Source organism: Oncorhynchus keta, unplaced genomic scaffold (assembly GCF_023373465.1).
Source record: "Oncorhynchus keta strain PuntledgeMale-10-30-2019 unplaced genomic scaffold, Oket_V2 Un_contig_17989_pilon_pilon, whole genome shotgun sequence".
In the NCBI taxonomy this organism is placed as follows: Eukaryota; Metazoa; Chordata; class Actinopteri; order Salmoniformes; family Salmonidae; genus Oncorhynchus; species Oncorhynchus keta.
This window is the reverse complement of record NW_026280683.1, coordinates 57,501-85,199: the sequence shown is the minus strand read 5'-3', so window position 1 is coordinate 85,199 and position 27,699 is coordinate 57,501. Positions and strand designations below refer to the sequence as shown.

Sequence of the window (27,699 nt, the reverse complement as noted above, 5' to 3'; positions counted from 1 at the left end):
GGATGGCAACAACTACTGCCCGAGTTACACCAGGAACGCCCAGTCCCTCCATCAGTGCTCAGTCTGTCCAAAATAGGCTGAGAGAGGCTGGACTGAGGGCTTGTAGGCCTGTTGTAAGGCAGGTCCTCACCAGACATCACTGGCAACATCCTCCTCCCTCATGTGGTACTCTTCCTGCAGGCTCATCCTGACATGACCCTCCAGCATGACAATGCCACCAGCCATACTGCTCATTCTGTGCATGATTTGATCAGTGTTCTGCCATGACCTGTTGGATCAGAGGGTGAGGGCCTCGAAATGTCCGGGAACTTGCAGGTGCCTTGGTGGAAGAGTGGGGTAACATCTCACAGCAAGAACTGGCAAATTTGGTGTAGTCCATGAGGAGGAGATGCACTGCAGTACTTAATGCAGCTGGTGGCCACACCAGATACTTACTTTTGATTTTGACCCCTTTGTTCAGGGACACATTATTCCATTTCTGTTAGTCACATGTCTGTGGAACTTGTTCAGTTTATGTCTCAGTTGTTGAATCTTGTCATGTTCATACAAATATTTACACATGATAAGTTTGCTGAAAATAAATGCAGTTGACAGTGAGAAGATGATTTTTTGCTGAGTTTACATATACACTTACACGTATAAATACATACATTTACACACACACACACACACACACACACACACACACACACACACACACACACACACACACACACACACACACACACACACACACACACACACACACACACACACACACACACATATTTCTGAATATATATTTCTGTTATTCCCCTCCAAACCTACCACCCCTCCCCGAACTGGAGTAAACAACAGGCCTGTACGCTCCATTCAACCCCTCCCATATATCTCTTAACACCATCCAGTCCCACCCTTCAGCTCCATTCAACCCCTCCCATCTATCTCTTAACACCATCCAGTCCTTCAGCTCCATTCAACCCTCCCATCTGTCTCTTAACACCATCCAGTCCCTTCAGCTCCATTCAACCCCTCCCATCTGTCTCTTAACACCATCCAGTCCCTTCAGCTCCATTCAACCCCTCCCATCTATCTCTTAACACCATCCAGTCCCACCCTTCAGCTCCATTCAACCCTCCCATCTGTCTCTTAACACCATCCAGTCCCTTCAGCTCCATTCAACCCCTCCCATATATCTCTTAACACCATCCAGTCCCATCCTTCAGCTCCATTCAACCCCTCCCATATATCTCTGAACACCATCCAGTCCCACCCTTCAGCTCCATTCAACCCCTCCCATATATCTCTTAACACCATCCAGTCCTTCAGCTCCACTCAACCCCTCCCATATATATCTTAACACCATCCAGTCCCACCCTTCAGCTCCATTCAACCCCTCCCATATATCTCTTAACACCATCCAGTCCCACCCTTCAGCTCCACTCAACCCCTCCCATATATCTCTTAACACCATCCAGTCCTTCAGCTCCATTCAACCCCTCCCATATATCTCTTAACACCATCCAGTCCCACCCTTCAGCTCCACTCAACCCCTCCCATATATCTCTTAACACCATCCAGTCCCAGCTCCATTCAACCCCTCCCATATATCTCTTAACACCATCCAGTCCCACCCTTCAGCTCCATTCAACCCCTCCCATATATCTCTTAACACCATCCAGTCCCATCCTTCAGCTCCATTCAACCCCTCCCATATATCTCTTAACACCATCCAGTCCCACCCTTCAGCTCCATTCAACCCCTCCCATCTATCTCTTAACACCATCCAGTCCCACCCTTCAGCTCCATTCAACCCCTCCCATATATCTCTTAACACCATCCAGTCCCACCCTTCAGCTCCATTCAACCCCTCCCATCTATCTCTTAACACCATCCAGTCCCACCCTTCAGCTCCATTCAACCCCTCCCATATATCTCTTAACACCATCCAGTCCCATCCTTCAGCTCCATTCAACCCCTCCCATCTCTTAACACCATCCAGTCCCATCCTTCAGCTCCATTCAACCCTCCCATATATCTCTTAACACCATCCAGTCCCACACTTCAGCTCCATTCAACCCCTCCCATATATCTCTTAACACCATCCAGTCCTTCAGCTCCATTCAACCCCTCCCATATATCTCTTAACACCATCCAGTCCTTCAGCTCCATTCAGCACCTCCCATCTGTCTCTTAACACCATCCAGTCCTTCAGCTCCATTCAACCCCTCCCATCTATCTCTTAACACCATCCAGTCCTTCAGCTCCATTCAACCCCTCCCATCTATCTCTTAACACCATCCAGTCCCACCCTTCAGCTCCATTCAACCCCTCCCATCTATCTCTTAACACCATCCAGTCCCACACTTCAGCTCCATTCAACCCCTCCCATATATCTTAACACCATCCAGTCCCATCTCCATTCAGCTCCATATCTCTTAACACCATCCAGTCCCAGCTCCATTCAGCTCCATATCTCTTAACACCATCCAGTCCTTCAGCTCCTTCAGCCCCTCCATATCTCTTAACACCATCCAGTCCCAGCTCCATTCAGCTCCATATCTCTTAACACCATCCAGTCCCAGCTCCTTCAGCTCCATATCTCTTAACACCATCCAGTCCTTCAGCTCCTTCAGCTCCCATCTATCTCTTAACACCATCCAGTCCCACCCTTCAGCTCCATTCAGCCCCTCCCATCTATCTCTTAACACCATCCAGTCCCACACTTCAGCTCCATTCAACTCCATATCTCTTAACACCATCCAGTCCCATCCTTCAGCTCCATCTATCTCTTAACACCATCCAGTCCCATCCTTCAGCTCCATATCTCTTAACACCATCCAGTCCTTCATCCTTCAGCTCCATATCTCTTAACACCATCCAGTCCCATCCATTCAGCCCCTCCATATCTCTTAACACCATCCAGTCCCATCCTTCAGCTCCATTCAACCCCTCCCATCTATCTCTTAACACCATCCAGTCCCACCCTTCAGCTCCATCCCATCTCTTAACACCATCCAGTCCCATCCTCAGCACCATTCAGTCCCCAGTCCCATCCTTCAGCTCCATTCAACAGCTCCATCTATCTCTTAACACCATCCAGTCCTCCATATCTCTTAACACCATCCAGTCCTTCATCCATTCAACCCCTCCCATCTATCTCTTAACACCATCCAGTCCCACCCTTCAGCTCCATTCAACCCCTCCCATCTGTCTCTTAACACCATCCAGTCCCACCCTTCAGCTCCATATCTCTTAACACCATCCAGTCCCATCCTTCAGCTCCCATCTATCTCTGAACACCATCCAGTCCCATCCATTCAGCCCCTCCATCTGTCTCTTAACACCATCCAGTCCCATCCCATTCAGCTCCCATATCTCTTAACACCATCCAGTCCCATCCTTCAGCTCCATCTCTCTTAACACCATCCAGTCCCTTCAGCTCCATTCAGCTCCCATCTGTCTCTTAACACCATCCAGTCCCTTCAGCTCCATTCAACTCCATATCTCTTAACACCATCCAGTCCATCCTTCAGCTCCATATCTCTTAACACCATCCAGTCCCATCCTTCAGCTCCATTCATCCCATCTATCTCTTAACACCATCCAGTCCCATCCTTCAGCTCCATATCTCTTAACACCATCCAGTCTCATCCTTCTTCAGCCCTCCATATCTCTTAACACCATCCAGTCCCATCCTTCATTCTCCCTTCTATCTCTGAACACCATCCAGTCCCACCCTTCAGCTCCATTCAACCCCTCCCATATATCTCTTAACACCATCCAGTCCCATCCTTCAGCTCCATATCTCTTAACACCATCCAGTCCCATCCTTCAGCTCCATATCTCTTAACACCATCCAGTCCCATCCTTCAGCTCTATTCAACCCCTCCCATCTATCTCTTAACACCATCCAGTCCCATCCTTCAGCTCCATATCTCTTAACACCATCCAGTCCCATCCTTCAGCTCCATATCTCTTAACACCATCCAGTCCCATCCTTCAGCTCCATATCTCTTAACACCATCCAGTCCCATCCTTCAGCTCTATTCAACCCCTCCCATCTATCTCTTAACACCATCCAGTCCCATCCTTCAGCTCCATATCTCTTAACACCATCCAGTCCAATCCTTCAGCTCCATATCTCTTAACACCATCCAGTCCCATCCTTCAGCTCCATATCTCTTAACACCATCCAGTCCCATCCTTCAGCTCTATTCAATGTATCTATCTCTTAACACCATCCAGTCCCAGCTCTTTCAACTCCCTATCTCTTAACACCATCCAGTCCCATCCTTCAGCTCCATATCTCTTTATCTATTCAAACCCTCCCATCTATCTATTTTATACCATCCAGTCCCAGCTCTATTCAACCCCTCCCTTCTATCTCTTAACACCATCCAGTCCCACCCTTCAGTCCATATCTCTTAATACCATCCAGTCCCATCCTTCAGCTCCATATCTCTTATTCCCATTATTCCATATTCTTAACACCATCCAGTATCCTTCATATCTCTTAACACCATTAGTCCCATCCTTCAGCTCCATATCTCTTATTAGTCCCATTATTATCTCTTAGTCCCATCCTTATATCTCTTATATTATTATTATTATTATATTATTATCCTTCATTATATCTCTTATTATTCCCATTATCCGTATCTCTTATTATTATCCTTTAGCTATTATCCTTTATTATTCTTATTATTATTCCCATCCTAGCTCCATTATCTCTTATTATCCATCCTTATTATTATTATATCCCATTATTATTATTATTATCCCATTATCCATATCTATTATTATTATTATTATTATTATTATTATTATTATTATCCCATTATTATTCTTATTATTATTATATTCTTATTATTATTATTATTATTACCATTATTATTATTATTATATTATTATTTCAATTTGCCATTATTTTTTTTAACTGTATGTTTCACACATTTTCTGAACCTTTCTATTCTCATTGTTTCTAGAGATTGTAAATTGGAAAAAAAAAAATATATATATTTTTTATACCCCTTTTTCGCCCCAATTTTGTGGTATCCAAATGTTTTTTAGTAGCTACTATCTTGTCTCATTGCTACAACTCCCGTACGGGCTCGGGAGAGACGAAGGTCGAAAGTCATGCGTAATCCGATACACAACCAACCAAGCCGCACTGCTTCTTAACACAGCACCATCCAACCCGGAAGCCAGCCGCACCAATGTGTCGGAGGAAACACCGTGCACCTGGCAACCTTGGTTAGCGTGCACTGAGCCCGGCCTGCCACAGGGGTCGCTGGTGCGCGATGAGACAAGGATATCCCTACCGGCCAAACCTCCCCTAACCCGGACGACGCTAGGCCAATTGTTCATCGCCCCACGGACCTCCCGGTCGCGGCCGGTTACGACAGAGTCTCTGGTCGCACAGCTGGCGCTGCAGTACAGCGCCCTTAACCACTGCGCCACCCGGGAGGCCCTAAAAAACAAACATATTTTTTTACTGAAAGCATTATTATACTATTGACGGATTGACTATGACGATTCAGATCACCCAGTAGTGCCGTCTGCAGAGCTCCGGGTAAATGTTGCAAATCTTCAGCCCTTCCTGAACCTGCAACCAGAAACAAGCTACATATGGACAGTATTAAAACAAAAAAATCTGAATGATTCAGACTCTTCGCAGCAAAATCAGCAGAGCTGAGAAGAGCCCGAATCACCCATGTAAATAACATTCTATTGGTTGCAAGAATTTTGTATTATAATTGAAAGAAGAAAAAAAAATTTTTGCCGTGGTTTTAGGTTATCGGTTCATAAACCATGTGCCATGGAATCGGTACGGCAAAAATCTCTTCCCAACTGTTTTGTAATCCATATGGCACGCACGGCAATTATTCGGTCCTTAAAATGAAACTGATACACTTTTTATTTTATTTATCACAATTTTCTTTCCAAAGGTTGTTGAGACAGAGGACAGGCTGTACTGGAAAAGTGTCTGTCCGACAGTCAGCGAGCTTCTGACGTTCAGGGCTTTTGCCAAAAAAGATTTAGCTGTAACTCTCAGAATGTAGAGAGGAATGCAGCATCCTGTGTGTGTGTGTGTGTGTGTGTGTGTGTGTGTGTGTGTGTGTGTGTGTGTGTGTGTGTGTGTGTGTGTGTGTGTGTGTGTGTGTGTGTGTGTGTGTGTGGAGTGTGTGTGGGAGTGTTTACGTAAGTAGTGTGTGTGTGTCTCTGATAGAGTACAGCTGTGTTGTGCTGTGGTCTTGAGAGTTTCTCCCACAGGTCTTCAGTGAGATGGTTCTGTCTTTGTGTGTGTTTGTGTGTGTTTGCGTGTGTGTGTGTGTGCTGTGTGTGTGTGTGTGTGTGTGTGTGTGTGTGTGTGTGTGTGTGTGTGTGTGTGTGTGTGTGTGTGTGTGTGTGTGTGTGTGTGTGTGTGTGTGTGTGTGTGTGTGTGTGTGTGTGCAGTGTGACGCCGTTGTGTGTGTTGTGTGTTCACAGAAAGTTCGTCACACAGTTTGATGTGTGTGTGTGAATTACTTTACACCACAGACTGTTGAGACAATGTTCTCTCAGATAAAATACATCTGTGCATTGAGACAATGTGATATAATACATCTCTCTGCATTGAGACAATGTTCTCTCAGATATAATACATCTCTCTGCATTGAGACAATGTTCTCTCAGATATAATACATCTCTCTGCACTGAGACATGTACTATCAGATAAATCATGTCTTGTACTATCAGATATAATACATCTCTGCATTGAGACAATGTACTATCAGATCCTTGAGACAATGTACTATCAGATATAATACATCTCTGCATTGAGACAATGTACTATCAGATATAATACATCTCTCTGCATTGAGACAATGTTCTATCAGATATAATACATCTCTCTGCATTGAGACAATGTACTATCAGATAAATTACATCTCTGCATTGAGACAATGTTCTATCAGATATAATACATCTCTCTGCATTGAGACAATGTACTATCAGATATAATACATCTCTGCATTGAGACAATGTACTATCAGATATAATACATCTCTCTGCATTGAGACAATGTTCTATCAGATATAATACATCTCTCTGCATTGAGACAATGTACTATCAGATATAATACAGACAATGTATAAGATACATCTCTGCATTGAGACAATGTACTATCAGATATAATACATCTATAATACTCTCTGCATTGAGACAATGTACTATCAGATATAATACATCTCTCTGCATTGAGACAATGTACTATCAGATATAATACATCTCTCTGCATTGAGACAATGTACTATCAGATATAATACATCTCTCTGCATTGAGACAATGTACTATCAGATATAATACATCTCTCTGCATTGAGACAATGTTCTATCAGATAAATTACATCTCTCTGCATTGAGACAATGTACTATCAGATAAATTACATCTCTCTGCATTGAGACAATGTACTATCAGATAAATTACATCTCTCTGCATTGAGACAATGTTCTATCAGATATAATACATCTCTCTGCATTGAGACAATGTACTATCAGATATAATACATCTCTCTGCATTGAGACAATGTACTATCAGATATAATACATCTCTCTGCATTGAGACAATGTACTATCAGATATAATACATCTCTCTGCATTGAGACAATGTACTATCAGATATAATACATCTCTCTGCATTGAGACAATGTACTATCAGATATAATACATCTCTCTGCATTGAGACAATGTACTATCAGATATAATACATCTCTCTGCATTGAGACAATGTACTATCAGATATAATACATCTCTCTGCATTGAGACAATGTACTATCAGATATAATACATCTCTCTGCATTGAGACAATGTACTATCAGATATAATACATCTCTCTGCATTGAGACAATGTACTATCAGATATAATACATCTCTCTGCATTGAGACAATGTTCTATCAGATAAATTACAGCATAGACAATGTTCTATAGATATAATACATCTCTGCATTGAGACAATGTACTATCAGATATAATACATCTCTCTGCATTGAGACAATGTACTATCAGATATAATACATCTCTCTGCATTGAGACAATGTACTATAATACATCTCTCTGCATTGAGATACTAATATAATACATCTCTCTGCATTGAGACAATGTACTATCAGATAAATTACATCTCTCTGCATTGAGACAATGTACTATCAGATATAATACATCTCTCTGCATTGAGACAATGTACTATCAGATATAATACATCTCTCTGCATTGAGACAATGTACTATCAGATATAATACATCTCTCTGCATTGAGACAATGTACTATCAGATATAATACATCTCTCTGCATTGAGACAATGTACTATCAGATAAAATACATCTCTCTGCATTGAGACAATGTTCTATCAGATATAATACATCTCTCTGCATTGAGACAATGTACTATCAGATATAATACATCTCTCTGCATTGAGACAATGTACTATCAGATAAATTACATCTCTCTGCACTGAGACAATGTACTATCAGATATAATACATCTCTCTGCATTGAGACAATGTACTGCAAGACATAATTAGCGTTGCAAAGGGAGGGTATATTACTGGAAACTTTCAACATGGACCAGTAAACTACCAGCACTTTGGGATTCTTTCAAGGATTTTATGTAATCTATCAAAAGACAGAATACACCACATGGAAATGACAGCTACTGTGACTATATATACCCCTGGGTAATTAAGACTGAATATACACCCCTGGGTAATTAAGACTGAATATACACCCCTGGGTAATTAAGACTGAATATACCCCTGGGTAATTAAGACTGAATATACCCCTGGGTAATGAAGACTAAATATACCCCTGGGTAATGAAGACTATATACACCCCTGGGTAATTAAGACTATATACACCCCTGGGTAATTAAGACTAAATACACCCCTGGGTAATTAAGACTATATACACCCCTGGGTAGATTTTCACTGTGAGTGCCATAGAACAAAATCTACAGGCAAAACCAAGATGTTTGAGTGACCAGGAAATCAACAGGATTTCTGGAGGCACGTTTTCCATGATCTCCTTATATGGCTGTGAATGCGACAGGAATGAACAGACACTTCCTATCGTTTCCCCCAGGTGTCTGCAGCATTGTTTTTTGTAGGCATATCATTGGAAGATTTAAGAGCCTACAATTACCAAGTGTCCCGCATGGTGTCTGCGTGGAAATGTGCGCAAAAGTCAGGTACCAGTATTTTTCCATCCAGAGAAGAATGCAATGCTTAGGGACCCCTGCATTTCAATGAAGAGATATATGACAAAACACCTTGAGGATTGATTCAAACAACGTTTTCCATGTTTCAGTCGATATTATGGAGTTAATTCAGAAAAAGTTCAACTTAGGTGACTGAATTTTCGGTTAGTTTCCAAATGCATAGTAACAAAACGGAACGTTGTGTCCTACACAAGCATCTTTCAGGAAAAACTGGACATCTGCTATGTAACTGAGAGTCTCCTCATTGAAACATCTGAAGTTCTTCAAAGGTAAATTATTTTATTTGATCCCTTTGCTGGTTTTTGTGAATGTTGCGACAATGCTAACGCTAAATGCTAAGCTAGCTATCACCACTCTTAGACAAATATTGATTTTCTGGTTCTAAAGCATATTTTGAAAATCTGAGACGACAATGTAAGAAAATGATCAGATATATTACATTTCATTTGCAATTTTTAGAAATGCTAATGTTGCGTTATGGTAATGAGCTTGAGGCTGTAGTCACGATCCACATGATGGGGCACTATCAAGAGGTTATATACACCCCTGGGTAATGAAGACTAAATATACCCCTGGGTAATGAAGACTATATTACACGCCTGGGTAATGAAGACTAAATACACCCCTGGGTCTATGCCCCCTGGGTTGAGACAAATATACCCCTGGGTAATGAGACTAAATATACCCCTGTAATAATCTAAATATGCCCTGGGTGAAGACTAAATATACCCCTGGGTAATGAAGACTAAATACACCCCTGGGTAATGAAGACTAAATATCTCCCTGTGCAATGAAGACAAATGTACCCCTGGGTAATGAAGACTAAATATACCCCTGGGTAATGAAGACTATATTACATGCCTGGGTAATGAAGACTAAATATACCCCTGGGTAATGAAGACGAAATATATCCCTGGGTAATGAAGACTAAATATACCCCTGGGTAATGAAGACTAAATATACCCCTGGGTAATGAAGACTAAATACACCCCTGGGTAATGAAGACTAAATATACCCCTATGTAATGAAGCCTAAAAATACCCCTGGGTAATGAAGACTAAATATACCCCTGGGTAATGAAGACTATATTACACGCCTGGGTAATGAAGACTAAATATACCCCTGGGTAATGAAGACGAAATATACCCCTGGGTAATGAAGACTAAATACACCCCTGGGTAATGAAGACTAAATATACCCCTGGGTAATGAAGCTTAAATATACCCCTGGGTAATGAAGACTAAATATACCCCTGGGTAATTAAGACTAAATTACACCCCTGGGTAATGAAGACTAAATACACCCCTGGGTAATGAAGACTAAATATACCCCTGGGTAATGAAGCCTAAATATACCCCTGGGTAATGAAGACTAAATATACCCCTGGGTAATTAAGACTCAATTACACCCCTGGGTAATGAAGACTAAATATACCCCTGGGTAATGAAGACTAAATATACCCCTGGGTAATTAAGACTATATACACCCCTGGGTAATGAAGACTAAATATATCCCTGGGTAATGAAGACTAAATATACCCCTGGGTAATTAAGACTATATACACCCCTGGGTAATGAAGACTAAATATACCCCTGGGTAATGAATACTAAATATACCCCTGGGTAATGAAGACTAAATATACCCCTGGGTAATGAAGACTAAATATACCCCTGTGTAATGAAGCCTAAATATACCCCTGGGTAATGAAGACTAAATATACCCCTGGGTAATTAAGACTAAATTACACCCCTGGGTAATGAAGACTAAATATACCCCTGGGTAATGAAGACTAAATATACCCCTGGGTAATTAAGACTATATACACCCCTGGGTAATAAAGACTAAATATACCCCTGGGTAATTAAGACTATATACACCCCTGGGTAATGAAGACTAAATATACCGCTGGGTAATGAAGACTAAATATACCCCTGGGTAATTAAGACAAAATATACCCCTGGGTAATGAAGACTAATTACACCCCTGGGTAATGAAGACGAAATATACCCCTGGGTAATGAAGACTAAATACACCCCTGGGTAATAAAGACTAAATACACCCCTGGGTAATGAACACTAAATACACCCCTGGGTAATGAAGACTAAATACACCCCTGGGTAATGAAGACTAAATACACCCCTGGGTAATGAAGACTAAATACACCCCTGGGTAATGAAGACTAAATACACCCCTGGGTAAAGAAGACTAAATATACCCCTGGGTACTGTAGACTAAATACACCCCTGGGTAATGAAGACTAAATATACCCCTGGGTAATGAAGACTAATTACACCCCTGGGTAATGAAGCCTAAATACACCCCTGGGTAATGAAGACTAAATATACCCCTGGGTAATGAAGACTAAATACACCCCTGGGTAATGAAGACTAAATATACCCCTGGGTATTGAAGACTAAATATACCCCTGGGTAATGAAGACTAAATATACCCCTGGGTAATGAAGACTAAATATACCCCTGGGGAATGAAGACTAAATACACCCCTGGGTAATGAAGACTAAATATACCCCTGGGTAATGAAGCCTAAATATAGCCCTGGGTAATGAAAACTAAATATACCCCTGGGCAATTAAGACTAAATTACACCCCTGGGTAATTAAGACTAAATATACCCCTGGGCAATGAAGACTAAATATACCCCTGGGTAATGAAGACTAAATATACCCCTGGGCAATTAAGACTAAATACACCCCTGGGTAATGAAGACTAAATACACCCCTGGGTAATGAAGACTAAATATACCCCTGGGTAATTAAGACTAAATACACCCCTGGGTAATTAAGACTATATACACCCCTGGGTAATGAAGACTAAATACACCCCTGGGTAATGAAGACTAATTACACCCCTGGGTAATGAAGACTAATTACACCCCTGGGTAATGAAGACTAAATACACCCCTGGGTTATGAAGACTAATTACACCCCTGGGTAATGAAGACTAAATACACCCCTGGGTAATGAAGACTAAATACACCCCTGGGTAATGAAGCCTAAATACACCCCTGGGTAATGAAGACTAAATATACCCCTGGGTAATGAAGACTAATTACACCCCTGGGTAATGAAGACTAAATACACCCCTGGGTAATGAAGACTAATTACACCCCTGGGTAATGAAGACTAATTACACCCCTGGGTAATGAAGACTAAATACACCCCTGGGTAATGAAGACTAAATACACCCCTGGGTAATGAAGCCTAAATACACCCCTGGGTAATGAAGACTAAATACACCCCTGGGTAATGAAGACTAAATACACCCCTGGGTAATGAAGACTAAATACACCCCTGGGTAATGAAGACTAAATATACCCCTGGGTAATGAAGACTAAATACACCCCTGGGTAATGAAGACTAAATACACCCCTGGGTAATGAAGACTAAATATACCCCTGGGTAATGAAGACTAAATATACCCCTGGGTAATGAAGACTAATTACACCCCTGGGTAATGAAGACTAAATACACCCATGGGTAATGAAGTCTAAATACACCCCTGGGTAATGAAGACTAAATACACCCCTGGGTAAAGAAGACTAAATACACCCCTGGGTAATGAAGACTAAATACACCCCTGGGTAATGAAGACTAAATATACCCCTGGGTAATGAAGACTAAATATACCCCTGGGTAATGAAGACTAAATACACCCCTGGGTAATGAAGACTAAATACACCCCTGGGTAATGAAGACTAAATATACCCCTGGGTAATGAAGACTAAATATACCCCTGGGTAATGAAGACTAAATACACCCCTGGGTAAAGAAGACTGAAGACTAAATATACCCCTGGGTAATAAGACTGGGTAATGAAGACCACCCCTGGGTAAAGACTGAAGTGTTTGATCTGTCAAAAACCTACATGTGGTGTACCGAAGGAAGCCATAATGACTGAAATGTCAATATATTTATACTGTAAAACAAATCAGCCAAGATTTTCCCTCTTCTTCTTTTGAAGAGAACCGCACAAATAGCCTTGCCGTCGTCTTCCACAGTGGAGAAATGTGTACCTTAGAAACTGTACTGTACTGTCTTCTACAGTGGAGAAATGTGTACCTTAGAAACTGTACTGTACTGTCTTCTACAGTGGAGAAATGTGTACCTTAGAAACTGTACTGTACTGTCTTCTACAGTGGAGAAATGTGTACCTTAGAAACTGTACTGTACTGTCTTCCACAGTGGAGAAATGTGTACCTTAGAAACTGTACTGTACTGTCTTCTACAGTGGAGAAATGTGTACCTTAGAAACTGTACTGTACTGTCTTCTACAGTGGAGAAATGTGTACCTTAGAAACTGTACTGTACTGTCTTCTACAGTGGAGAAATGTGTACCTTAGAAACTGTACTGTACTGTCTTCCACAGTGGAGAAATGTGTACCTTAGAAACTGTACTGTACTGTCTTCTACAGTGGAGAAATGTGTACCTTAGAAACTGTACTGTACTGTCTTCTACAGTGGAGAAATGTGTACCTTAGAAACTGTACTGTACTGTCTTCTACAGTGGAGAAATGTGTACCTTAGAAACTGTACTGTACTGTCTTCCACAGTGGAGAAATGTGTACCTTAGAAACTGTACTGTACTGTCTTCTACAGTGGAGAAATGTGTACCTTAGAAACTGTACTGTACTGTCTTCTACAGTGGAGAAATGTGTACCTTAGAAACTGTACTGTACTGTCTTCCACAGTGGAGAAATGTGTACCTTAGAAACTGTACTGTACTGTCTTCCACAGTGGAGAAATGTGTACCTTAGAAACTGTACTGTACTGTCTTCTACAGTGGAGAAATGTGTACCTTAGAAACTGTACTGTACTGTCTTCTACAGTGGAGAAATGTGTACCTTAGAAACTGTACTGTACTGTCTTCTACAGTGGAGAAATGTGTACCTTAGAAACTGTACTGTACTGTCTTCTACAGTGGAGAAATGTGTACCTTAGAAACTGTACTGTACTGTCTTCTACAGTGGAGAAATGTGTACCTTAGAAACTGTACTGTACTGTCTTCTACAGTGGAGAAATGTGTACCTTAGAAACTGTACTGTACTGTCTTCTACAGTGGAGAAATGTGTACCTTAGAAACTGTACTGTACTGTCTTCTACAGTGGAGAAATGTGTACCTTAGAAACTGTACTGTACTGTCAAAATGGCTGCCGACCACGTGTCACACCAGATCACTGTTTCCCCTTTAGGTACATGAGTCTCAACAACACACGTATCATCAACTCAACTCTCCTGTCTTCCTCTGTAGTCTGGAGTGATACACTGTACACCCGCCTGAACAAGTCTCGTCATAATAACCCTCTGACAGAGTTACGGCCTAACCTCACCTCTCAGGTCATCCTGTCACGCAGGCAGCCAGCCAGGCACGCAACGCAGGCAGGCAGCACGCCTGGATTCAAACATTGTTCGTAATCATTTCAAATACCGTATTTTTTGGTCACACTTGATTGAGCTTTTGCCTGTTGCACTAAACCCCATGTCATTATGGAAAAAGTACAAACCCCACCCATCGGCACTCCAAGCAAACTTCAAAGTATCTGAAAGATGTTGAATAGTATTTGAACCCAGGTCCAAAACAGGCTGTATTCCTGGCTGTGTGCTCCTGTTTACCATGTCAATAACAACCTGCCTGCAATGTGACTAAGATAGTTACAACCTCTCATACCCTACCTCTCTGTCTGTCTTCCTTCTCATACCCTACCTCTCTCTCTGTCTTCCCTCTCCTACCCTACCTCTCTTTCTGTCTTCCCTCTCCTACCCTACCTCTCTGTCTGTCTTCCTTCTCATACCCTACCTCTCTGTCTGTCTTCCTTCTCATACCCTACCTCTCTGTCTGTCTTCCTTCTCATACCCTACCTCTCTGTCTGTCTTCCTTCTCATACCCTACCTCTCTGTCTGTCTTCCTTCTCATACCCTACCTCTCTGTCTGTCTTCCTTCTCATACCCTACCTCTCTGTCTGTCTTCCTTCTCATACCCTACCTCTCTTTCTGTCTTCCTTCTCATACCCTACCTCTCTTTCTGTCTTCCTTCTCTCCCTGTCCTCTCTTTCTGTCTCCTCTCTCTCCCTGTCTCTCTTTCTGTCCTTCCTTCTCTCTCTCTCTCTCTCTCTCTCCCTCTCTCTCTCTCTCTCTCTCCTGTCTCTCTCTCCCTCCTCTCTCTCTCTCCTGTCTCTCTCTCTCTCCCTGTCTCTCTCTCTCTCTCTCCCTGTCTCTCTCTCTCTCTCTCTCTCTCTCTCTCTCTCTCTCTCTCTCTCTCTCTCTCTCTCCCTGTCTCCTCTCCCTGTCTCTCTCTCTCTCTGTCTCTCTCTCTCTCTTTCCTGTCTCTCTCTCTCTCTCTCTCTCTCTCTCTCTCTCTCTCTCTCTCTCTCTCTCTGTCTCCCTCTCTCCTGTCTCTCTCTCTCCCTGTCTCTCTCTCTCCCTGTCTCTCTCTCTCTTTCCCTGTCTCTCTCTCTCTCCCTGTCTCTCTCACTCTCTTTCCCTGTCTCTCTCTCTCTCTCTCTCTCTCTCTCTCCTGTCTCCCTCTCTCTCTCTCTCTCTCTCTCTCTCCCTGTCTCTCTCTCTCTCTCTCTCCTCTCTGTCTCTCCCTCTCCCTGTCTCTCGCTCTCCCTCTCCCTGTCTCTCGCTCTCCCTGTCTCTCCCTCTCCCTCTCCCTGTCTCTCCCTCTCCCTCTCCCTGTCTCTCCCTCTCCCTCTCCCTGTCTCTCTCCTCTCTCCTCTCTCTCTCTCTCTCTCTCTCTCTCTCTCTGTCCCTCTCTCTCTCCCTGTCTCTCTCTCTCCCTGTCTCTCCCTCTCCCTCTCCCTGTCTCTCTCTCTCTCTTCCTCTCCCTGTCTCTCTCACTCTCCCTGTCTCTCTCCCTCTCTCTCTCTTTCCCTTTCTCTCTCCCTCTCTGTCTCTCTCTTTCTCTCTCTCTATCTCTCTTTCCCTCTCTCTATCTCTCTCTCTCCCATAACACCCTGAATGAAAGGTGAGGGTTAAACTAGTGCAGTCAGAGTCAGTGAGAGTGCGTGCACGTGCACATGCACACCTGTTGCTCTCTATGCATATCAGTGTAAAGACGTGGTTCACACAGGGTTCACAGCTGGTATGGATGGTATCACTATGATCAGTATTAGGCCCCCACCCCAACACACAACAACAGCTGTTAACTGTACAGAGTAGATAGAGGACCAAATGGAACTCTATTCCCTCTATAGAGCACTACTTTCAACATGAGCCCTATATTGTGCACTACTTTCAACATCAGTCCTATATAGTGCACTACTTTCAACATGAACCCTATATAGAGCACTACTTTCAACATGAGCCCTATATAGAGCACTACTTTCAACATGAGCCCTATATAGTGCACTACTTTCAACATGAGCCCTATATAGAGCACTACTTTCAACATCAGTCCTATATAGAGCACTACTTTCAACATGAGCCCTGTATAGAGCACTACTTTCAACATGAGCCCTATATAGTGCACTACTTTCAACATGAGCCCTATATAGTGCACTACTTTCAACATGAGCCCTGTATAGAGCACTACTTTCAACATGAGCCCTATATAGTGCACTACTTTCAACATGAGCCCTGTATAGAGCACTACTTTCAACATGAGCCCTATATAGTGCACTACTTTCAACATGAGCCCTACATAAGAGCACTACTTTCAACATGAGCCCTACATAAGAGCACTACTTTCAACATGAGCCCTGTATAGAGCACTACTTTCAACATGAGCCCTATATAGAGCACTACTTTAAACATGAGCCCTATATAGCCCTCTATAGTGCACTACTTTCAACATGAGCCCTATATAGAGCACTACTTTCAACATGAGCCCTATATAGCCCTCTGTAGTGCACTACTTTCAACATGAGCCCTACATAGAGCACTACTTTCAACACGAGCCCTATATAGAGCACTACTTTTAACATGAGCCCTATATAGTGCACCACTTTCAACATGAGCCCTATATAGAGCACTACTTTCAACATGAGCCCTATATAGAGCACTACTTTCAACATGAGCCCTAAATAGTGCACTACTTTCAACATGAGCCCTATATAGAGCACTACTTTCAACATGAGCCCTATATAGAGCACTACTTTCAACATGAGCCCTATATAGAGCACTACTTTCAACATGAGCCCTATATAGCCCTCTATAGTGCACTTCTTTCAACATGAGCCCTTTGTAGGGACTAGCACTATAAGGACTAGGTTGCCACTTGGGCCCAGAGTACAGATTACTGAACGTGCTGTCCTGCCCCTGTTCCTCTTTCTGTTCAGACATGACCCCCCGTCTCATTCAGGGAACTGGAAAAGTGTTTACGGCCCTTCTGTTGACAAGAACCTCAGCGTCTGTCCTAGAACAACCCATCGGCCCCTTCCTCACCCCTTCCTCCGAAAAACCTCCCTCCCTCCCTCTCACTTAATGAACCCTGAACCCTCCCTCCCTCCCTCCCTCATCCTCTCCCTGAATAACTCCCTCCCTGCTCCTGACAACTATTTGCACAGAGTACAACCAGAAGCGCCTCTAGCCTTTCGGGGGCCCGAAGCAAGATTTAGTGGCGGGGCCTACCCACCTCACGTGAAAAACACTTTTGCACCCCCCCAGTGGGTTAACTGCCTTGTTCAGGGGCAGAACGACAGATTTTTACCTTGTCAGCTCAGGGATTCGATCGAGCAACCTTTCGGTTACTGGCCCAACGCTCTAACCACAAGGCTACCCGCTGGTTACTGGCCCAACACTCTAACCACTAGACTACCTGCTGGTTACTGGCCCAACACTCTAACCACTAGGCTACCTGCTGGTTACTGGCCCAACGCTCTAACCACTAGTCTACCTGCTGGTTACTGGCCCAACACTCTAACCACTAGTCTACCTGCTGGTTACTGGCCCAACACTCTAACCACTAGGCTACCTGCTGGTTACTGGCCCAACGCTCTAACCACTAGTCTACCTGCTGGTTACTGGCCCAACACTCTAACCACTAGGCTACCTGCTGGTTACTGGCCCAACGCTCTAACCACTAGTCTACCTGCTGGTTACTGGCCCACCGCTCTAACCACTAGTCTACCTGCTGGTTACTGGCCCAATGCTCTAACCACTAGGCTACCTGCTGGTTACTGGCCCAATGCTCTAACCACTAGGCTACCTGCTGTTACTGGCCCAACGCTCTAACCACTAGGCTACCTGCTGGTTACTGGCCCAACACTCTAACCACTAGTCTACCTGCTGGTTACTGGCCCAACGCTCTAACCACTAGGCTACCTGCTGGTTACTGGCCCAACGCTCTAACCACTAGACTACCTGCTGGTTACTGGCCCAACACTCTAACCACTAGGCTACCTGCTGGTTACTGGCCCAACGCTCTAACCACTAGGCTACCTGCTGGTTACTGGCCCAACGCTCTAACCACTAGTCTACCTGCTGGTTACTGGCCCAACGCTCTAACCACTAGGCTACCTGCTGGTTACTGGCCCAACACTCTAACCACTAGGCTACCTGCTGGTTACTGGCCCAACACTCTAACCACTAGGCTACCTGCTGGTTACTAGTCCAACACTCTAACCACTAGACTACCTGCTGGTTACTAGTCCAACACTCTAACCACTAGGCTACCTGCTGGTTACTGAGCCAACACTCTAACCACTAGGCTACCTGCTGGTTACTGACCCAACGCTCTGACCACTAGGCTACCTGCTGGTTACTGGCCCAACACTCTAACCACTAGTCTACCTGCTGGTTACTGAGCCAACACTCTAACCACTAGTCTACCTGCTGGTTACTGGCCCAACGCTCTAACCACTAGGCTACCTGCTGGTTACTGGCCCAACACTCTAACTACTAGGCTACCTGTCACCCTAAATATCAATGGGGGTCCCCTGGAGGTCAGGGCCCCTGGGCACATCATTTGATGACGAATTACCTCACCTGGTAATGTAGAAATGTTATCTGACACATGGGCTAATTGATTGAAATTGCACCTTGTGTATTTGTAGATACTGTAGGCAGAGGAGCTACTGACTGGAACATGGCATGACATCACAATGAAACCAGTAGTAGTTCTGGAACAGTGTTCTAGAATGTTTATAGTGTTCTAGAATGTTTATCAGAGTTCCAAACGAGAACAGAACAACCAGATACAAACAGGGAAGCATTGGGCACTGTGCCCCAAATGGCACCCTACGCCCTTATACAGCGCGCTACTTTTGACCACGGTAGTGCGCTACAAAGAGAACGGGTGGGGGGTTCTATTTGGGACTACTGTGCAGGGTTTAGGCTGTCGTCTGGGACTCGTGGTCTAGCTAGCCTCAACGTGTGGTGGTGTGCTGTGCTCCTCTCTATAGTAAACAGAGACCGGTAGAAACCTGTCTGGGACACGAAGGTCACAAACACTACAGCTATCAAGGAACACTGAACAACACAGATCTTCCCATTGACTGTAGAGACAACAGGTATCCAGATCGCTTATGAAACCAGCAGTTTGACACAAAATGGTGGTCGAAAAGAGATAGAGACCCTATATTTCTACGAGAGAGATAGTAGACCCACGGATACTGTATGAATACAGTAGTTTGACACAAAATGGTGGTCGAAAAGAGATAGAGACCCTATATTTCTACGAGAGAAATAATAGACCCACGGATACTGTATGAATACAGTAGTTTGACACAAAATGATGGTCAAAAAGAGATAGAGACCCTATATTTCTACGAGACAGATAATAGACCCACGGATACAGTATGAATACAGTAGTTTGACACAAAATGGTGGTCGAAAAGAGATAGAGACCCTATATTTCTACGAGACAGATAATAGACCCACGGATACAGTATGAATACAGTAGTTTGACACAAAATGGTGGTCGAAAAGAGATAGAGACCCTATATTTCTACGAGACAGATAATAGACCCACGGATACAGTATGAATACAGTAGTTTGACACAAAATGGCGGTTATCAAACGCAGCAGCTGTCAAAACAAGCCTTGAGACCACCTGTAAGGCAGTACGGCTGTGTGATTCCATAGCTGGCTGCGTTTACAACCCTTTGTCTAAAAGAAAGGCCAGGAACTCGTCTCAGAACACATCGACAGGATCCAACGGCAACCAAATATCAAAGGTCACTGTAAATACGAATTTGGTCTTAACTAACTTGCCTAGTTAAAAATAAACGAATGAAATTGATTTTGTTAGTTCGACAAAGTTTAAATAAAAAATAGCAGCGATATTTCGAAAGGGAGAGTCCCTGGTGGGGGACAGGACAGAACATGTTCGTTCCGTCCCAACAGTAGCACACGGGATTGAACTAAATAAGGGTTTTGATGATGAGCTGATTAGTTGAATCAGGTGTGTTAGTGTTGGACTGGAACAAAAAGAAAAGAGCATTACTGTCTGTGTTAGACAGCGCTGGAAGTCCCTCCCTCATCGGCTGCACAAATGGCTTCTTTTCATTTAGTCAGCGCTGCCCTCTGGTGGCGATGATGTGTATTTACACCCCACTACCAAAACACAATGGCTTCTTTCATTTAGTCAGCGCCTCCCTCTGGTGGCGATGATGTGTATTTACACCCCACTACCAAAACACAATGGCTTCTTTCATTTAGTCAGCGCCTCCCTCTGGTGGCGATGATGTGTATTTACACCCCACTACCAAAACACAATGGCTTCTTTCATTTAGTCAGCGCTGCCCTCTAGTGGCGATGATGTGTATTTACACCCCACTAACAAAACACAATGGCTTCTTTCATTTAGTCAGCGCTGCCCTCTGGTGGCGATTATGTGTATTTACACCCCACTACCAAAACACAATGGCACAGATTTTTTCATTTGATTTTTTATCTTTATTTAACCTTTATTTAACTAGGCAAGTCAGTTAAGAATAAATTCTTATTTGCAATGACGGCCTAGGAACAGTGGGTTAACTGCCTATTCAGGGGCAGAACGACAGATTTGTACCTTGTCAGCTCAGGGGTTTGAATTTGCAACCTTCCAGTTACTAGTCCACCACTCCAACCACTAGGCTACCCTGCCGCCCCTCCACTCTAACCACTAGGCTACCCTGCCGCCCCTCCACTCTAACCACTAGTCTACCCTGCCACCCCTCCACTCTAACCACTAGGCTACCCTGCCGCCCCTCCACTCTAACCACCAGGCTACCCTGCCGCCCCTCCACTCTAACCACTAGTCTACCCTGCCCCCCCTCCACTCTAACCACTAGTCTACCCTGCCACCTCTCCACTCTAACCGCTAGTCTACCCTGCCGCCCCTCCACTCTAACCACTAGGCTACCCTGCCGCCCCTCCACTCTAACCGCTAGGCTACCCTGCCGCCCCTCCACTCTAACCACTAGTCTACCCTGCCGACCCTCCACTCTAACCTCTAGGCTACCCTGCCGCCCCTCCACTCTAACCACTAGTCTACCCTGCCAACCCTCCACTCTAACCACTAGTCTACCCTGCCAACCCTCCACTCTAACCACTAGTCTACCCTGCCGCCCCTCCACTCTAACCACTAGTCTACCCTGCCAACCCTCCACTCTAACCACTAGTCTACCCTGCCAACCCTCCACTCTAACCACTAGTCTACCCTGCCAACCCTCCACTCTAACCACTAGTCTACCCTGCCAACCCTCCACTCTAACCACTAGTCTACCCTGCCAACCCTCCACTCTAACCACTAGTCTACCCTGCCAACCCTCCACTCTAACCACTAGTCTACCCTGCCACCCCTCCACTCTAACCACTAGTCTACCCTGCCGACCCTCCACTCTAACCACTAGTCTACCCTGCCAACCCTCCACTCTAACCACTAGTCTACCCTGCCGACCCTCCACTCTAACCACTAGTCTACCCTGCCAACCCTCCACTCTAACCACTAGTCTACCCTGCCAACCCTCCACTCTAACCACTAGTCTACCCTGCCACCCCTCCACTCTAACCACTAGTCTACCCTGCCGACCCTCCACACTAACCACTAGTCTACCCTGCCAACCCTCCACTCTAACCACTAGTCTACCCTGCCAACCCTCCACTCTAACCACTAGTCTACCCTGCCAACCCTCCACTCTAACCACTAGTCTACCCTGCCAACCCTCCACTCTAACCACTAGTCTACCCTGCCAACCCTCCACTCTAACCACTAGTCTACCCTGCCAACCCTCCACTCTAACCACTAGTCTACCCTGCCACCCCTCCATTCTAACCACTAGTCTACCCTGCCAACCCTCCACTCTAACCACTAGTCTACCCTGCCGCCCCTCCACTCTAACCACTAGTCTACCCTGCCAACCCTCCACTCTAACCACTAGTCTACCCTGCCAACCCTCCACTCTAACCACTAGTCTACCCTGCCAACCCTCCACTCTAACCACTAGTCTACCCTGCCAACCCTCCACTCTAACCACTAGTCTACCCTGCCGCCCTCCACTCTAACCACTAGTCTACCCTGCCACCCTCCACTCTAACCACTAGGCTCCCTGCAACCCTCCCTCCACTCTAACCACTAGGCTACCCTGCCACCCCTCCACTCTAACCACTAGGCTACCCTGCCGCCCCTCCACTCTAACCACTAGTCTACCCTGCCGCCCCTCCACTCTAACCACTAGTCTACCCTGCCAACCCTCCACTCTAACCACTAGTCTCCCCTGCCACCCCTCCATTCTAACCACTAGTCTACCCTGCCAACCCCCCACTCTAACCACTAGTCTACCCTACCACCCCTCCATTCTAACCACTAGTCTCCCCTGCCACCCCTCCATTCTAACCACTAGTCTACCCTGCCAACCCTCCACTATAACCACTAGTCTACCCTGCCAACCCTCCACTCTAACCACTAGTCTACCCTGCCAACCCTCCACTCTAACCACTAGTCTACCCTGCCGCCCCTCCACTCTAACCACTAGTCTACCCTGCCAACACTCCACTCTGACCACTAGTCTACCCTGCCAACCCTCCACTCTAACCACTAGGCTACCCTGCCGCCCCTCCACTCTAACCACTAGTCTACCCTGCCAACCCTCCACTCTAACCACTAGGCTACCCTGCCGCCCCTCCACTCTAACCACTAGTCTACCCTGCCAACCCTCCACTCTAACCACTAGTCTACCCTGCCAACCCTCCACTCTAACCACTAGTCTACCCTGCCAACCCTCCACTCTAACCACTAGTCTACCCTGCCAACCCTCCACTCTAACCACTAGTCTACCCTGCCAACCCTCCACTCTAACCACTAGTCTACCCTGCCAACCCTCCACTCTAACCACTAGTCTACCCTGCCAACCCTCCACTCTAACCACTAGTCTACCCTGCCAACCCTCCACTCTAACCACTAGTCTACCCTGCCAACCCTCCACTCTAACCACTAGTCTACCCTGCCAACCCTCCACTCTAACCACTAGTCTACCCTGCCACCCCTCCACTCTAACCACTAGTCTACCCTGCCGCCCCTCCACTCTAACCACTAGTCTACCCTGCCAACCCTCCACTCTAACCACTAGTCTACCCTGCCGACCCTCCACTCTAACCACTAGTCTACCCTGCCGACCCTCCACTCTAACCACTAGTCTACCCTGCCAACCCTCCACTCTAACCACTAGTCTACCCTGCCGCCCCTCCACTCTAACCACTAGTCTACCCTGCCAACCCTCCACTCTAACCACTAGTCTACCCTGCCGCCCCTCCACTCTAACCACTAGTCTACCCTGCCGCCCTCCACTCTAACCACTAGTCTACCCTGCCAACCCTCCACTCTAACCACTAGTCTACCCTGCCGACCCCTCCACTCTAACCACTAGTCTACCCTGCCAACCCTCCACTCTAACCACTAGTCTACCCTGCCAACCCTCCACTCTAACCACTAGTCTACCCTGCCGCCCCTCCACTCTAACCACTAGTCTACCCTGCCAACCCTCCACTCTAACCACTAGTCTACCCTGCCACCCCTCCACTCTAACCACTAGTCTACCCTGCCAACCCTCCACTCTAACCACTAGTCTACCCTGCCGCCCCTCCACTCTAACCACTAGTCTACCCTGCCAACCCTCCACTCTAACCACTAGTCTACCCTGCCGCCCCTCCACTCTAACCACTAGGCTACCCTGCCGCCCCTCCACTCTAACCACTAGTCTACCCTGCCAACCCTCCACTCTAACCACTAGTCTACCCTGCCAACCCTCCACTCTAACCACTAGACTACCCTGCCGCCCCTCCACTCTAACCACTAGGCTACCCTGCCACCCCTCCACTCTAACCACTAGTCTACCCTGCCGACCCTCCACTCTAACCACTAGTCTACCCTGCCAACCCTCCACTCTAACCACTAGTCTACCCTGCCAACCCTCCACTCTAACCACTAGTCTACCCTGCCAACCCTCCACTCTAACCACTAGTCTACCCTGCCAACCCTCCACTCTAACCACTAGTCTACCCTGCCAACCCTCCACTCTAACCACTAGTCTACCCTGCCAACCCTCCACTCTAACCACTAGTCTACCCTGCCAACCCTCCACTCTAACCACTAGTCTACCCTGCCGACCCTCCACTCTAACCACTAGTCTACCCTGCCAACCCTCCACTCTAACCACTAGTCTACCCTGCCGACCCTCCACTCTAACCACTAGTCTACCCTGCCAACCCTCCACTCTAACCACTAGTCTACCCTGCCAACCCTCCACTCTAACCACTAGTCTACCCTGCCGCCCCTCCACTCTAACCACTAGTCTACCCTGCCGCCCCTCCACTCTAACCACTAGTCTACCCTGCCGACCCTCCACTCTAACCACTAGTCTACCCTGCCAACCCTCCACTCTAACCACTAGTCTACCCTGCCATCCCTCCACTCTAACCACTAGTCTACCCTGCCGACCCTCCACTCTAACCACTAGGCTACCCTGCCGCCCCTCCACTCTAACCACTAGTCTACCCTGCCAACCCTCCACTCTAACCACTAGTCTACCCTGCCAACCCTCCACTCTAACCACTAGTCTACCCTGCCAACCCTCCACTCTAACCACTAGTCTACCCTGCCACCCTCCACTCTAACCACTAGTCTACCCTGCCAACCCTCCACTCTAACCACTAGTCTACCCTGCCAACCCTCCACTCTAACCACTAGTCTACCCTGCCGACCCTCCACTCTAACCACTAGTCTACCCTGCCAACCCTCCACTCTAACCACTAGTCTACCCTGCCAACCCTCCACTCTAACCACTAGTCTACCCTGCCGCCCCTCCACTCTAACCACTAGTCTACCCTGCCAACCCTCCACTCTAACCACTAGGCTACCCTGCCAACCCCCCACTCTAACCACTAGTCTACCCTGCCAACCCTCCACTCTAACCACTAGTCTACCCTGCCGCCCCTCCACTCTAACCACTAGTCTGCCCTGCCGACCCTCCACTCTAACCACTAGTCTACCCTGCCAACCCTCCACTCTAACCACTAGTCTACCCTGCCATCCCTCCACTCTAACCACTAGTCTACCCTGCCGCCCTCCACTCTAACCACTAGGCTACCCTGCCGCCCCTCCACTCTAACCACTAGTCTACCCTGCCAACCCTCCACTCTAACCACTAGTCTACCCTGCCAACCCTCCACTCTAACCACTAGTCTACCCTGCCAACCCTCCACTCTAACCACTAGTCTACCCTGCCGCCCCTCCACTCTAACCACTAGTCTACCCTGCCAACCCTCCACTCTAACCACTAGGCTACCCTGCCAACCCTCCACTCTAACCACTAGTCTACCCTGCCAACCCCTCCACTCTAACCACTAGTCTACCCTGCCGCCCTCCACTCTAACCACTAGTCTGCCCTGCCGACCCTCCACTCTAACCACTAGTCTACCCTGCCAACCTCCACTCTAACCACTAGTCTACCCTGCCATCCCTCCACTCTAACCACTAGTCTACCCTGCCGACCCTCCCTCCACTCTAAGCACTAGGCTACCCTGCCGCCCCTCCACTCTAACCACTAGTCTACCCTGCCAACCCTCCACTCTAACCACTAGTCTACCCTGCCAACCCTCCACTCTAACCACTAGTCTACCCTGCCAACCCTCCACTCTAACCACTAGTCTACCCTGCCACCCCTCCACTCTAACCACTAGTCTACCCTGCCGACCCTCCACTCTAACCACTAGTCTACCCTGCCGCCCCTCCACTCTAACCACTAGTCTACCCTGCCGACCCTCCACTCTAACCACTAGTCTACCCTGCCACCCCTCCACTCTAACCACTAGTCTACCCTGCCGACCCTCCACTCTAACCACTAGTCTACCCTGCCACCCCTCCACTCTAACCACTAGTCTACCCTGCCAACCCTCCACTCTAACCACTAGTCTACCCTGCCAACCCTCCACTCTAACCACTAGTCTACCCTGCCACCCCTCCACTCTAACCACTAGTCTACCCTGCCGACCCTCCACTCTAACCACTAGTCTACCCTGCCAACCCTCCACTCTAACCACTAGGCTACCCTGCCAACCCTCCACTCTAACCACTAGTCTACCCTGCCAACCCTCCACTCTAACCACTAGTCTACCCTGCCGCCCCTCCACTCTAACCACTAGTCTACCCTGCCAACCCTCCACTCTAACCACTAGGCTACCCTGCCAACCCTCCACTCTAACCACTAGTCTACCCTGCCAACCCTCCACTCTAACCACTAGTCTACCCTGCCGCCCCTCCACTCTAACCACTAGTCTACCCTGCCAACCCTCCACTCTAACCACTAGTCTACCCTGCCAACCCTCCACTCTAACCACTAGGCTACCCTGCCAACCCTCCACTCTAACCACTAGTCTACCCTGCCAACCCTCCACTCTAACCACTAGTCTACCCTGCCGCCCCTCCACTCTAACCACTAGTCTACCCTGCCAACCCTCCACTCTAACCACTAGTCTACCCTGCCGACCCTCCACTCTAACCACTAGTCTACCCTGCCGACCCTCCACTCTAACCACTAGTCTACCCTGCCAACCCTCCACTCTAACCACTAGTCTACCCTGCCAACCCTCCACTCTAACCACTAGTCTACCCTGCCAACCCTCCACTCTAACCACTAGTCTACCCTGCCAACCCTCCACTCTAACCACTAGTCTACCCTGCCAACCCTCCACTCTAACCACTAGTCTACCCTGCCACCCCTCCACTCTAACCACTAGTCTACCCTGCCGACCCTCCACTCTAACCACTAGTCTACCCTGCCGACCCTCCACTCTAACCACTAGTCTACCCTGCCGACCCTCCACTCTAACCACTAGTCTACCCTGCCGACCCTCCACTCTAACCACTAGTCTACCCTGCCAACCCTCCACTCTAACCACTAGTCTACCCTGCCACCCCTCCACTCTAACCACTAGTCTACCCTGCCGACCCTCCACTCTAACCACTAGTCTACCCTGCCAACCCTCCACTCTAACCACTAGTCTACCCTGCCAACCCTCCACTCTAACCA

The 27,699-nt window shown here is 46.6% G+C and overlaps 1 protein-coding gene and 2 long non-coding RNA genes across 10 annotated transcripts in view; all 3 read right to left on the bottom strand.

The window, feature by feature from the left end:
* The window catches only part of LOC118382631 (OTU domain-containing protein 7A-like), an 85,660-nt gene that overhangs the window by 12,536 nt on the left and 45,425 nt on the right, over nt 1-27,699 (bottom strand).
* Nucleotides 13,254-14,545, bottom strand: LOC127919968 (uncharacterized). 7 transcript variants are annotated; one of them, XR_008104623.1, is made up of 5 exons: nt 14,003-14,545; nt 13,819-13,910; nt 13,635-13,772; nt 13,451-13,588; nt 13,254-13,404 (listed from the first exon to the last, which is right to left on the bottom strand). It is a non-coding gene; the product is annotated as an uncharacterized LOC127919968 (long non-coding RNA). The 7 variants fall into 7 exon arrangements; XR_008104628.1 differs by having other exon boundaries at nt 13,497-13,588; XR_008104629.1 differs by having other exon boundaries at nt 13,681-13,772.
* On the bottom strand, nt 17,983-18,840 carry LOC127919970 (uncharacterized). Of its 2 annotated transcripts, none has more exons than XR_008104632.1 (3): nt 18,554-18,840; nt 18,126-18,281; nt 17,983-18,086 (listed from the first exon to the last, which is right to left on the bottom strand). It is a non-coding gene; the product is annotated as an uncharacterized LOC127919970 (long non-coding RNA). The 2 variants fall into 2 exon arrangements; XR_008104631.1 differs by having other exon boundaries at nt 18,025-18,281; nt 18,554-18,670; nt 18,710-18,761.